At 31.9% G+C, this 13,173-nt stretch overlaps 1 protein-coding gene across 3 annotated transcripts in view; it reads right to left on the bottom strand.

The window, feature by feature from the left end:
* The window catches only part of LOC145293111 (ras-related C3 botulinum toxin substrate 2-like), a 229,951-nt gene extending 218,752 nt beyond the window's left edge, over positions 1–11,199 (bottom strand). Inside the window, exon 1 of one of the 3 annotated variants that reach the window (XM_080139490.1) lies at positions 10,957–11,199. The gene's annotated coding sequence lies outside the window, so the exon portion shown is untranslated. The remainder of the gene's footprint in view (positions 1–10,956) is intronic. The other 2 variants (XM_080139491.1, XM_080139492.1) reach the window with 2 other exon arrangements.
* Between the last annotated feature and the right edge of the window lie 1,974 nt (positions 11,200–13,173).

Here is a 13,173-nt window from a genome sequence, read left to right as displayed (position 1 = left end):
CTTTCGGTTGACTCTCCCAATGTTAATAAATAATATGTATATTATAACGTTATTATTCAGAAAACGCCTTCTTAACATGGGAGGGGGAGGGGTTACGTGTACTTTCACCTAACAATTTAATAAACAAAATACACTGTTAAAAATCGATCTTTTTCCGAGCTCTGGTTACAGTATCTGCCCAGTGCCCCGCCTTACGGTGTTATTTATAATGTCATTTGATTATATTACATCCATGTGTATTATATAATGTACTGTATTTCTTTTTTTCTTTTTTTTACTAATTTTTTATGCCGTATCCAGGGTTCTACTGTATCATAATATTTAAAAACCTGCAAATTTTCATGTAGTTCGTCCCATTAAACCAAACATATGAGCATTACAATATTCCATTTGGCTACCAGTATAGATATATCCATAGATATACCACCTTTTTTGGCAATTTTATAAGTGCTAAATCTCAGCGACTATTGATCAGAATTTAACAAATGAAGTCTCATTGGAAAGGTAATGACCTGAATTGTGTAGTGGACTATGTGACATTGCCCTTGATGGTCGCACATTAAGGGGATCATCCATCATCCAGAGCCTATTTTTTTTTTTTTTAACACTTTTTACAGCCATAAAATTGTTTCAGTCATAGTCATTTGTTTTCCTAGTTTTGCATATGAATTACAAAATATCTGATACTTCCCCCAAACATTTGGCCTTGATGGAGGGGAGACTAAAACTTGCTGCTATGGTTTCAAATAATCTGAAATTACAGCAAGGGGAGACTTGATTCCAAATATTTTTCATATGTTCTATCTCCTCTTTTTGGTTTTCATACATAAAGTAAATTTCACAGTGTATAAAGATTATTTGATACTGGAAATATTCATAATCGTACCCTATTTCGAAAACCAAGTCTCCCCTTGCTGTTATTTCAGATCATTTGAAACCATAGTAGCAAGTTTTAGTCTCCCCTCCATCAAGACTAGAAGTTTTGGGTATATATATATATATATATATATATATATATATATATATATATATATATATATATATATATACGTATGTATATTGTTTCAGTCGTAACGAAGGCGACGACTATACTTATGGCAAGTAGGCTACTCAGAAAGATTTGTTTCGCTTTCACATGGAAATTAGGCTATATCTGTATATTCAACGTAGAAGTCATAATCACTAGCTCCCATACTACTGCGTGTGCTGCACTGCTGCATATCGAAATTGAAACAAAATGACAAAACTACATTACGTGTCTTTTTTACTCTTTAGTAGTAGTGATAGTACACACTAAAATAAATAAAAGTAAATCTTTAAAAAATGTGGATTCAAATTGTTCATTAATTATTAATAATGAATGTTCAGCTAAATTTATTCGTGGCTGTTCGTTCGCTTTCTTCCCCTCCGCCACAAAAACGCATCGAGAATATTTTGACATTAATTAATACACACTGCTTTCGTTCGACGTTGACGCATTTTTATTCCTTTAAAATTCAATTTAATATTTTTCTCTTTTATTTTAGTACTTTAGATTTTCGCATTAAAAACAAACTATTTCTTCTGCCCACGTGTGCCACCTTGTGTAATAATTCAAGATGCCGTTTCTTTTATTTATTCAAATATATGCTAAACATTTGAATTTACTACTAATAGTAATGTGTGTTAGCAGTTGTAGTACGATTCGAAGCAAAGAGTGTCCGAGAGTCGGACAAAAACAAGAAGTTCAATACCCGTCAAAAACACAATGACAGTTTTAATTTCAATATATAGACATTATTAGTTATCATTCATGTTAGACTTAGAACCTCAGGATACGGTAACCATAGGATATGGTTTTTTCAGGTTACGATGTAGAATACGATGGTTTTTCTTACCCCTGGTTACGGTATTTACCCCGATATACGGTGCCATTTGATTATATACATGTGTATTATATACTGTACTATATTTTGTCACAAATTTTTAATGCCATATTCCGGGGCTCTATTGTGTATATATAAAATTTTATTCGACGTGAGTTTTCATTTTTAACAATTTGGGCGCTTCTTTTCTTCGTTATACTAGCGAATTTCAAAGAAAACCAATTCGAATTTAGTATCCAAAAATCACGAAAAGTGATAAGATAAAAAATTATTAATGAAAATAGTTTTCGAAAAATAATTTACGTTTATACACACCATGAAGTCAGGGGAGATAACTGCAGTCCGTCTTGTTACAATTAATGGCGAATGTCACTCATTCATGAAGCGTCAAAGTATGTTTTATGTAATAATGAAGTAATATTTTTATTAATTGTGACATGACAATCAAGTAGATATTGCTTTTAGTTGAAATTGACATAAAAATTAAGTAAATTCCACTTTTTTTAAATGAAAATTATTTTTCGATTCTAACGAAGAAGAAGCGCCCCAATTTATTAAGCGTCATAGCACCTAAAATTCTTTAAAAAGTAGTTTTATTCAGAAAATTATGACAGAAAAAAAAATCACCATTATTGGAAGCTATTTTGTACAATTCTTAAAACTAATTTGCCAAATTAAATCTAAGGGTTAGGGTTTTTAAAAGGCTTTGGTTCGAATTATGTTAGAGATACCGATTGTTTTTGCGAGTTTCAAGAAGTCATTGAAATTTAAGTTCAATTCTAACATCAGTTTAAAAAGGTTCTTTGATTACGGTGACAAGCAAGATATAATCCCTTCTGATTAATACACAATCTTTACCATAACCGCACTTTTTTATTACAAATATTGGCACTTGTTAGGAATAAAAACGAAAATGACAAAATTGAATTTCCATCTGCTTAATTATCATGTCGCAAATTAGTAACTTATTACTGCATTATGTACTTTCACGAGTTCACGATCTATTGATCCGCCATTATCCTTAAGACAGACTGTAGCTATATCTCATGAGATCTATTCTGTTTCTTATTTTAGTAGAACTTGCATTTTCTTCGAATACTATTTTCATTAATAATTAATTTACTACTTTGTTCATTTTTCTCCATTTTTGGATATGCTTCTAATTTCGACTTTCGCTATTATAAACAAGTACCCAAATATTTTTCTCTGTTACAAATATAAGCTTTTAAAATCAACCACTCCAGAGACTCCACTCGCCGAATCTGTCAGATTTTATTTTATTTCTAATAAAATGTTATAATACATTTTAAGATTAAAACAAAATTATTATTTTTTAACAATTTTTAACCAACCGAATTAATTGGTCTTTTTGTTGTTTTAGACTTATTAAATAAAATATCTGGCACTTGTGCATTTAATATCACCAAGCGATTTGTTCTAATTTTAGAATTCTGACATCGTAAGGTCAAAGTTGATAGCTAAGAATAGTTTTCTAAATTTTCTTGGGGATGAAAAACTACACAAGTGTCAAATATTTTGTATACAAAAAAATACGGATCTACTGGGTTTTTTGTTTCCCAATTTTTCGTCTGCTAAAATTTTAATCACGTGATTACGATGTAGCGAGAATAGAATAAACCTTTCATACAAGTGCCGCTACCGCTTGCTATGAATTTAACTGAATACGATTGGTACTTATGCACCTATGTTACCGGACTGGCGGGTGTTTTGTAACTATTCTGTGCTTGCACCTAACACTTTAATAAACAAAAAATATCGTAAAACTTGAATTTAACTTGAAAATACTATTTAAACACCACCATTTTTTTTGGGGGGGGGGAGATACCACTTGTTATGGAGTCAGTCCCGGGAATTGCTGAAGCAGTTTTCTCGTTATTAAATGCAAAATAGTTCGAAATTTTGTAGTCGATAAATGGAGTTTTAAGATAAAAAAATAGTTTGTTTTTTTCGGTTTTTTTTTGTCAATTAAAAAAAATTACAAATGTTAGCTTCTAAATTATGCCATCGAAATTACCTGAATATTACTGAATTATAAAAAAAAACAAAAAAACTTTAATCGTGCTAACAGGTGAAAAATTGTGGCCGTCTTGTTTTATAAAATAAATCGAAACGGAAAATTACCCCCCCCCCCACGTTTGAACTCCCATGTGTCTAACATAAGAAAATACGATCGTTTTCTTCAAATTCTTTTTCTATTTTCTTTAATAAATAAATTTCTACCTTATCGATTTTCGAATTTTTTTTATATAACCATCTGAGAGATACGTAGATACCATTGTTTTCATGTGAAATTCAGTATTACGATTTCTGAAATTTCGTTCTGCTAGTGTAGAAGCGCCAAAATCACTTAATTTGATCATTTTTTTTTTTATATAAAGGAGAATCAAATTTTAATGAGATCGACCGTATTGCAGCCATCTTGCTTATTTCACGAACGAGGAGAGGTGCTTTAAACGAAAAAGTGATTAACAAAGGTCAAAATGAAAACGGATTTAAAAAAAAACTGTAAAATAAGTGAAAAAAAAATATTTGGTACTCCTTGGGCGTTGAGTTCCGTGGCGGCCAGCATAAAAAAAAACACGCGTCGTTCCCTTCCTGACGCAACGCACGTAACATTTTTTTTATTTACTGACGTTGTCGTAGTAACTAAACGATTATTTGTCACATTATTTATTTTGAAAAAAAGTTTTACTCTTTCTTTATGAATATTAAAAGAAAAAAAGTTACTAAACATTTATTAATGTCTCACTTTTACAGACATTTGTTTTTAAATTTCTTTTTAAATGACGATTTTATCGACTTTTTTTTAATAGCATTTGCGGATGAGTAAAAAACGAAAAAATAACTAAACCATTTACTGACAATTTCTCGGTATCTTGACTTTGATAACATTTATTTGTTAAAAATATTTGTAAAAGTGAGAAATTATCAGTAAATGGGGTTTTTTTTTTCGTTTTTTACTCATCCTCAAAAGATATTAAAAAAAAGAAGTCGATAAAAAGTCGTCATTTAAAAAGAAATTAAAACAAATGTCAGCATACCCATCCGCAAAAAGTGATTTTAAAAAAAGTCGATAAAAGTCGTCATTTAAAAAGAAATTTAAAAACAAATGTCTGTAAAAATGAGACATTAATAAATGTTTAGTAATTTTTCTTTTAATATTCAATTCATAAAGAAAAACTTTTTTTTCAAAATAAATAATGTGACAGATAATCGTTTAGTTACTACGACAACGTCAGTAAATAATAAAGTGTTACGTGCGCTTGTGTCAGGAAGGGAACGACGCGTGTTTTTTATGCTGGTCGCCATGGAACTCAACGCCCAAGGAGTACCGAATATTTATCTAGGTATTTTCCTGCCCGTGTTTCAAAATAATCTCGTCAAATTTTGGCAAACTTTAAGCGGTGGTTGGAGTTATCTCCCCTGGTGCCCTCCTCCTCCTCCGCGAAATAAACAAAATGGCCGCAACATCGATCGCATTAAAGTTTGATTTTCCTCTGTAAAAAAAAAAATAACTTGATTAAATTAAGTGATTTTGGTACTCCCGTGCTGAAATAATAACGCTATTATTTAAAAAGCCATTCTTATCATAGGGAGGATGTTTTGTACCTATTCTGTACTTTAACCTTACAACTGAATAAAAAAAAAACTATCATAAAATTAAACGTGGAAATACGATTTAAAAAATAGCGCGACGTGATTTTTTTGTACGAAAACTATTCCATAACGAGTACTTATGATAATTTTTTTTTTCAATGTTTTTATTTTTTAATGCTTTAATTAAACTAAACAAATACCGCTTTTTTACGACTAGTAATAAATAGTCGGAAAAGAGAAAATGAAAAAGATTTTCAACGCTAAAAAGAGTCGATTTCATTTATTTTTATTCAAATTCCAGTGAAATGAACCATTCTCTTTCAATAGCCGGAACGCGTTTCGTTTCATATTTCACAATTTTGATTTACCAGGTGATTTCGACCATTATTTCTTTTTTTACATGGAGTTCACCACTTATCAAGGCCCTATCAGTCAAAATGGCCTCTATTTGTATTATTTATGTTTTATGTGTTAACATTTTAAATTATTTTCGATAGGAGAAGGAAAATACGAAATCCGACAAAAAAAAAAAAAAAAAAAAAAGATCACAATAAACATTACTAACGTACGCACTTGGCACTCCCTCTCGGCTACCGTTTTGTTTTATCGGGTGTGTCGAGGAAATATAATAAACGAAAAAAAGTGAAATACATCAGGGTGTTTTACCTCGGCGTCATAAACATTCATAAGTAATATACCATTAACACTTCACGCTAAATCATTCCCTCCCCCACCCCAATGAGATTCTACTTTTTTAGGGGATTGCGTGCGAACAATGAAAACATTGGCAAAAAAATAAAAACAAAAAGTGCATGAACGTTAACGTATCATAAAAATTATTTGGTGTTTATGCAGAGAAGGTACTACGCTATTTTATTTCTTTTATATAGTATTTTCAAATTAAATTATAGCTTTACGGTATCTTTTCTATTAAATTGTTAGATGAAAGTACATAATAGTTACCATCCTCCCCATGTTAAGAATGGGTTTCTAACGTTATTTCAGCACGATACCTTCTCTTCATAAGTACCGATTTTTCTCTATTTTTTTTATTTTTTTAATATAATGTATAACTTTGGATTGGCACCAAATTTAGCTATAAATTTAACGTAAAATGATCCGTCATTTCCCGTCCATTTTAAGGTTTTACGACAGCCATTTTCTTTTTTGTTAATGAATACAAATGGGATCCATCTTTTTAGGTGATAACGTGTGGTTTTACGACCTTGCCACTCGGACTTAGAGTTTTATGTTTAAAATATTTCGTTTACCGTTGTGAAAAGCAATATTGACCCGGAAATAGGGGATCATTTTACGTTATACGAAACGGATTTTCAACTCTAAATTTTAACTTTTTTTTGCTTTCGCTTTTTTTTTTTTTTTTTTTTTTCTCGATCAATTTTTTTTTTTTTTTTTTTTTTTTTAAAGTGTTTACAAGTAATCTCCTAGGAAAAAATAGAATCAAATTTTGGGGGTTGGGAAAGAGGGGTTAACCTACCAGTAATATTTACTTTCCACCAAGATTGGATAACACGAGGTCAGTTTCATGTAAGAAATACCAACTCCACAAAAATAAATGGAGAAGTACTGGACTGGACGACTTTAAAATTTGCCTAGACCAGACCCTCAGCATATCCCAATGATGGCGCCTCAGGCGACTGACATTAAACCAGTTATAAGGAGGCAGTACTAATGCTTAGGAGGATGACAGTATAACCATATTCCAGTATGAGACGGCCTGTGAAACGAAGTATTCATATTAGTAGCTTGGATTTTGATTTTTGTTGAATAATTTAGCAGACTGCTGGGCATTGCCCGGTTGTAAAAATACGCATACATATTTTGATTCATGCAGATTTCGTATTTATTATAACAGAACCAATTCTTTATTGATTATTATATTGTACTTAATATATATAGTAGTGATTTCAAAAGTTGTTTTTTTAATAAATTGTGTGCCATTATTAGCTAGAGTTTAAACCAAAACATTTACCTCTCCACTGGTATTCGCTACCATAAGGACACATGAATATCAAAACTTTACCAATTAACGCAATTAAACGTATAAATGTATATTTGCACATGCGTAGAGGATACACATCGAACCGATTTATTTACGCTTACCAATTCCAATTTTTTCAATTTTGACCCCATAGCAGCTGTTTTGTCGGCTAAAAAAAATTTAAATTTGTTCCACAGGTCTGATTTCCCCATATATCAAGTTTCAAGCTTGTAGATAAAAAATTGACGGAGTAGTTTGATAGAGATAGTTTTGCACACACAGGCAAACAAGTTGAATTTATACAGATGAATCTAGCGTAATTCACAAAACGACCAGTCAGCCATTTCCCTCCTCCTACATGAAACAACAAAAAAATTCTCAGATTATTTTGGTAGAAATAAAATCTGATGTTTACATGTTCATAAGTGTTGATTTTGTAAAAACGAAAACCTTCACAAAACAAAACTGATAAATAAATTACCAACAATTAATTCCTACTCAAGTTTATATGAATTGAGCTCCAGCTCCATCGTCTTGAAACCAGCTGCGAAAGCGTGGTATCTGTTCTGATATTCGGTTCTCGGTCAATAACGGAGAAATCCTGCTATGCTGAGACAATTTTTATCTTTGTCCCAATCCAGAGTAACACGTGCGTGTGTGTAGGGGGGGGGGTATTTCCCTACATTAACAACCGGGTACTTATGCAGTAGTTAAAAGAACCGTGGGTTTGTATTACTGTACACAGAGTCAAAAAAGTTGTCAAAAAACAAATATATAACAAATAAATGTTATCAAAGGCAAGATAAGTTACTTTTCTACCAAACTGGATATATTTTTCGTGTTTTTATTCAATGTAATGTTTATTCAGCTCGAAAAGCATACAGTGTTTACCGATGTATAGGAAAATTCAAAATGGCGCCCGAACACGGTAAGTTTGGGAAAAGATGTTATAAATAATAAACTAAGCAAAATACTGTTAGGAATTCGCTCAATATATGTTACCATGACATAAGTTGACATATATTCGGTGGTTTTTTAATAGTATTTTGTCTAATTTATTATTTATAACATCTTTTCCCAAACTTAACCTGTTAAAGAGAGAGTCGGCGCCATTTTGAATTTTCCAATACATCGGTAAACACTGCATGTTTTTCGAGCTGAATAAACATGTTACATTGAATAAAAACACAAAAAATATATCCAGTTTGGTAGAAAAGTAACTTATCTTGCCTTTGATAACATTTATTTGTTATATATTTATTTTTGACAACTTCTTTGAATCTATGTGTACAGTAATACAAACCCAGAACCGTATTAGATAAGATTCTCAAATTAAATTTAAATGTTACGGTATCTCGTTTATTACATTGTTACATGAAAGTACAGAATAGTTTGTTAAGTTTTTTTTTTGGGGGGGGGTTATTATTATTAATGGCAGTCCCTTTCCATGTTAAGAATGGGTTTTAAATAATAACGCTATTATTTCAGCACGGTCCGTAGCAATAAGTATAAAAATCTGACTTTGTGAGTAAGTAAGGTAGGTAATACTATTACCTTAGTAAGGTAATAGTATTACCTATTAAATAGAGATAAATCATATCTCCATTCACTCGTCTCAGCCTTTTGACTCGAATCATAAACATGTTCAGTTTTAGAAGATCATTCTCCCATGCGTATCCTCCTTTTCACGAGGTTCGACAGCTTGTCACATCAGAGAGTTCCAACATGGCTATTTTTATATCCATCCAGAAAGACCCCCTTTGTGGATTTCCTAGTTTTAAGTCGACCTATTGTCACATCGTGCGTTGGAGGATGCGAGGTAAATCTAAAACTCTACACTTCCAACTAAGGACAAAGGTCAGATTTTAATGTGCCAAAAATCTAAGAACCCTTCACCCCTATCACACACAAAAGGGAGTACTTTGAAATTTAAACCAAATTTTTAAGTTGGTTCAGTCGATGAGGATTTATCCTACTCTGAAGACAGAAGAGTTATTTGGGCAACACTCTGATCTTGGCTAATATATACAGTAGTAGTACCTATACATTTGCCGGTATTTTTTACGACCTATCCCAGAGCGTAGTATAAACACCCCCAAATACTCCATGTTAAGAACGGCTTTCGGAATAACCCCCCCTAACCTTCCGATGTTAAGAACGGCTTTCGAGGTTGGAGGGTGTTTATTTCGAAAGCCGTTCTTAACATGAGGAGATTGGGGTGTTTATAATACGCTGGGGTAGTGGGGCAGGGGCACGGCGTAAAAATGTACCCATTTGCCTCTCCCAGGAGGACAGAGAGCTAAAGTTTAGCTCAGCTAAACACAAAATCAGTTTTTAGGGGGAAAACAGTTCGGTAAAAAGGATCAATGTGTATTTGGACAAAAATAAAAATTACCTCAGTAGAGAAGGATGTTTTTTTCAATGACAGGTGACATAAAAGATTACGTGTTGTATAACATAGTACAAAAAGCCACTAGCTCTCTTGGCACATTTATTACTGTTTAAAATTTGAAAATATTTGTTTTAACATTTATAACAGCGAAGCATTTCTATACAATTCTACTAGGTACATGTTTCTTGATGTTAAAAATAAAATAAAATCCGTATTAAGACTTTGTTCGATTTATTTTAAGTATTTATTTTAAATTAAGTCACATAATAATAATAATCCGCCTAAAAACGGCTGGGAGACTACCATGAAAAAGAAAAGAGAAGACCGAACAGTGAAAAGACGGCTTTTTTTTTTTGTTGTTGCAACAATGAGTCACCACGCACTGCCTAAAACTGATGAAAGAAATACATTTCACGCAGTCACTAGCAATACACACATCTGTTTCTGTGTGTTAATACACAACGGTTTTTTTTATTATTATTCTTTTTTTTTTTTTAATAATAAAATCTATAAAATAAAGACAAGTTAATAACGGTAGAAAGCATGGGCAACAAAAGATGGTAATGATGATACCTTAAAAATAAAAACCTGTGTACTGTAATAAGGAATTAGTTTCAAGTTGCAAGAAAGATTTTTTTTATATAATGAATTACAGTGAAGTAAGTAATTATAACTCATAGTAATTACATTTTAACATATATTATTTATCACATTAAGAAAAAAAAATACTACTAAATACGATTTTTGATGGAAAGACTATCCTGGCGATCGCCGTCATGCACTCATGCAGTCGCTTGTAAATTCCGTGTTGTTAGAAATTCCGAGTTTGTTTAAACATATTCACACTAAGAAACGGTATAAAACTGTTAAGGTACATTTTTAAGGTTTCCTTTTATTATTATGTTGAAAAAATATATCCCGCACAAAAACGAAGAAACGTGGGTACATGGAGAGAAATATGAAGAGGAAAAGGGATTATTCTCTTTTCATGTAAACTCCGATGCCATTTTTTGGACCAAGTTCCACATCTGTTCCGGCTACTTCACAGTGTCCGGAACCAGACATCAAAAGGAACTTACCTGTATAGATAGAGGCTTACACTAGAAGATTCCTAAGGTTTGGAGTGGCTGTATAAAGCTAGCAAGAGGGTATCCAGTGAGGCAACGGCCGACTCTACCTCGTCGCCACCACCGATTTCGTACAAGACAAACCAGCCATTATTCCAGTTGAACACTAAAAATAACAGCCAATCACAACTGGCTTCTCAACGCGCACTTGCACGGCGAGAGTTGCTTTCCGGAATACGAACAGAAATTCATATTGAATAGAGACACAGATGAAATATTAATATCTGTGGTTTCAATGACTTTATTTCAGCATTTAATTTTAAAGAGATTTTCATAAATTCACGAGTAAATTTGAAGATTAACAACCACAGTTAATCCACCCCATTCACCCCAAATGAGATTCCACTTTTTTTTAGGCGATTACGTATAAACAGCCTCTAACCCGACAGACAAAAGAAAATAAAAGGAAAAAACTAGTTTAGTATATAAATGGGGGATCTCTTTCGTATATAAATTTACCGAAAAATGATCCCGTGTTCCTGAGTCATTCCCAATTTTTATGTTAACTATTTTATTTTTACCACTAACCCTAAGTCCGACTGGCAAGATAGTAAAACTATATTTAATCGAAAATACTCTCTCACACACACGCGCACGCGCGCGCGATTTTATCTCCCATAAAAAATAGTTAATTGTCCCTAAAACAATAGATTGACCGGGAAATGAGAGATCGTTTTCTATTGAATTTATATGTTAATGATGTTAATATGAAGTTGATCCTTCACTCTAAATTTTAAAATAATTGTTTTTTTTTGGGGGGGGGGTAAAAAATTTTTGTTGGATTTGTTGTTATTGTTGTTTGTTTGTTTGTTTGTTTGTTTGTTTGTTCTTTTTTCCTCCAAGTTTTCCCTGTTCATGCATGAGCGTCTAAAAAAAGTAGAATCTCATTTTGTGGGAAAGGGAGATAATCTACAATAATACCGATTCATAGATGATCTAAAGTTAACCTGACGATCTCTCATATTCACTAGCTAGTGTTATAATTACACAATAATTTATCATACCTTAGTTTTAGTATGATTTTTAATTGATTCATTTTTTTTTTTTTCAATTAATTTGTTGATTATGATTTACTTGCCTCCTCGCGAGGTCAAAGTTAAAAACAAAATCATTTTTTTTATGTGAAGAAAATTCAGCTGCCACAAAAGGGAACTCTAAATGAGGACAAAATACGTGTTAAGTCCGGCCAAAAACTCCTCATGAATAAGAGAGCCTGGGTCAACAAGCAATAACCTCTCCCCACTCCAAAAGAGACGGTGATGCTTAGGAGGATAGTCCCGTGACAGTGAACAATTACTACACTTTGATTCTATCCAAAGGTGACTGTTTAGTAAGACGTAAATATGTAAGAGATATTAAGTTATCTTCTTAAAATTGTAACAATATAATTTTCAAAAATATTTTTTAAAGTAGCAGGACCTTTGGAAATTCTAAAGAATGAGAAATATATTTAATCAACAACTATTTTTTGATAAAGCTGATATTTTTGTATATAGCACAAAAAATTATTTTTGAGGGACAGGAAAACTAATAAAAAAAAAAGAAGCAAATATAAGTTTATTAACATTTCCATGAAAACTGTACCCATTGTATTTTAATTATATAACTGACCCAAATGAGATAAATTAATAAGTACTAATAAATACTCAGAAAGTAATGTTGTGCTACATAGTTCAATACAAATAATAAAATCACATTGTAAGAAACAATTCAGCACCTTCTGGCAGACAATGTTCTATTTGTTATTTTTTTCCACTGTTTCTTTCAAATGTTCCCTTTTTTACATAATATTTCACTGACTTATTTTTTCAGTAAAGAATGGTATGGCAAAATTCCCATGAGCTCTTTTCTCACACCATTACAACAACCATCATATATTATTATAATGATATTCAAAAACGAAGCTACATCAAAGGGAGGTCATTCTCATATTCTCATCTAGAGTTGCCAGATTGGCCTTTTTAAAGTCAAGTTTCATGAATTTAGTCTTTTTTGAAGCAGTTTGACCTTAAAAAATTGTTTTTGGCCTTTTTCAAAGCGTAACATATGGACTAATTAAGGGAAAAAAAAAGCAGAAAATTATATAAATTATCTAAAAGTCTAACATAGCACGGATGACTATATGCAAAAACTGAACCATGAGTGAAATGACGTCAAGGTAAGAAAAAG

This window comes from Euprymna scolopes, chromosome 14 (assembly GCF_053919585.1).
Source record: "Euprymna scolopes isolate OS-2025 chromosome 14, ASM5391958v1, whole genome shotgun sequence".
NCBI classification, from domain to species: Eukaryota; Metazoa; Mollusca; class Cephalopoda; order Sepiida; family Sepiolidae; genus Euprymna; species Euprymna scolopes.
Note: the sequence above shows the minus strand (reverse complement) of the source record. Positions and strands in the feature narration are given on the sequence as shown.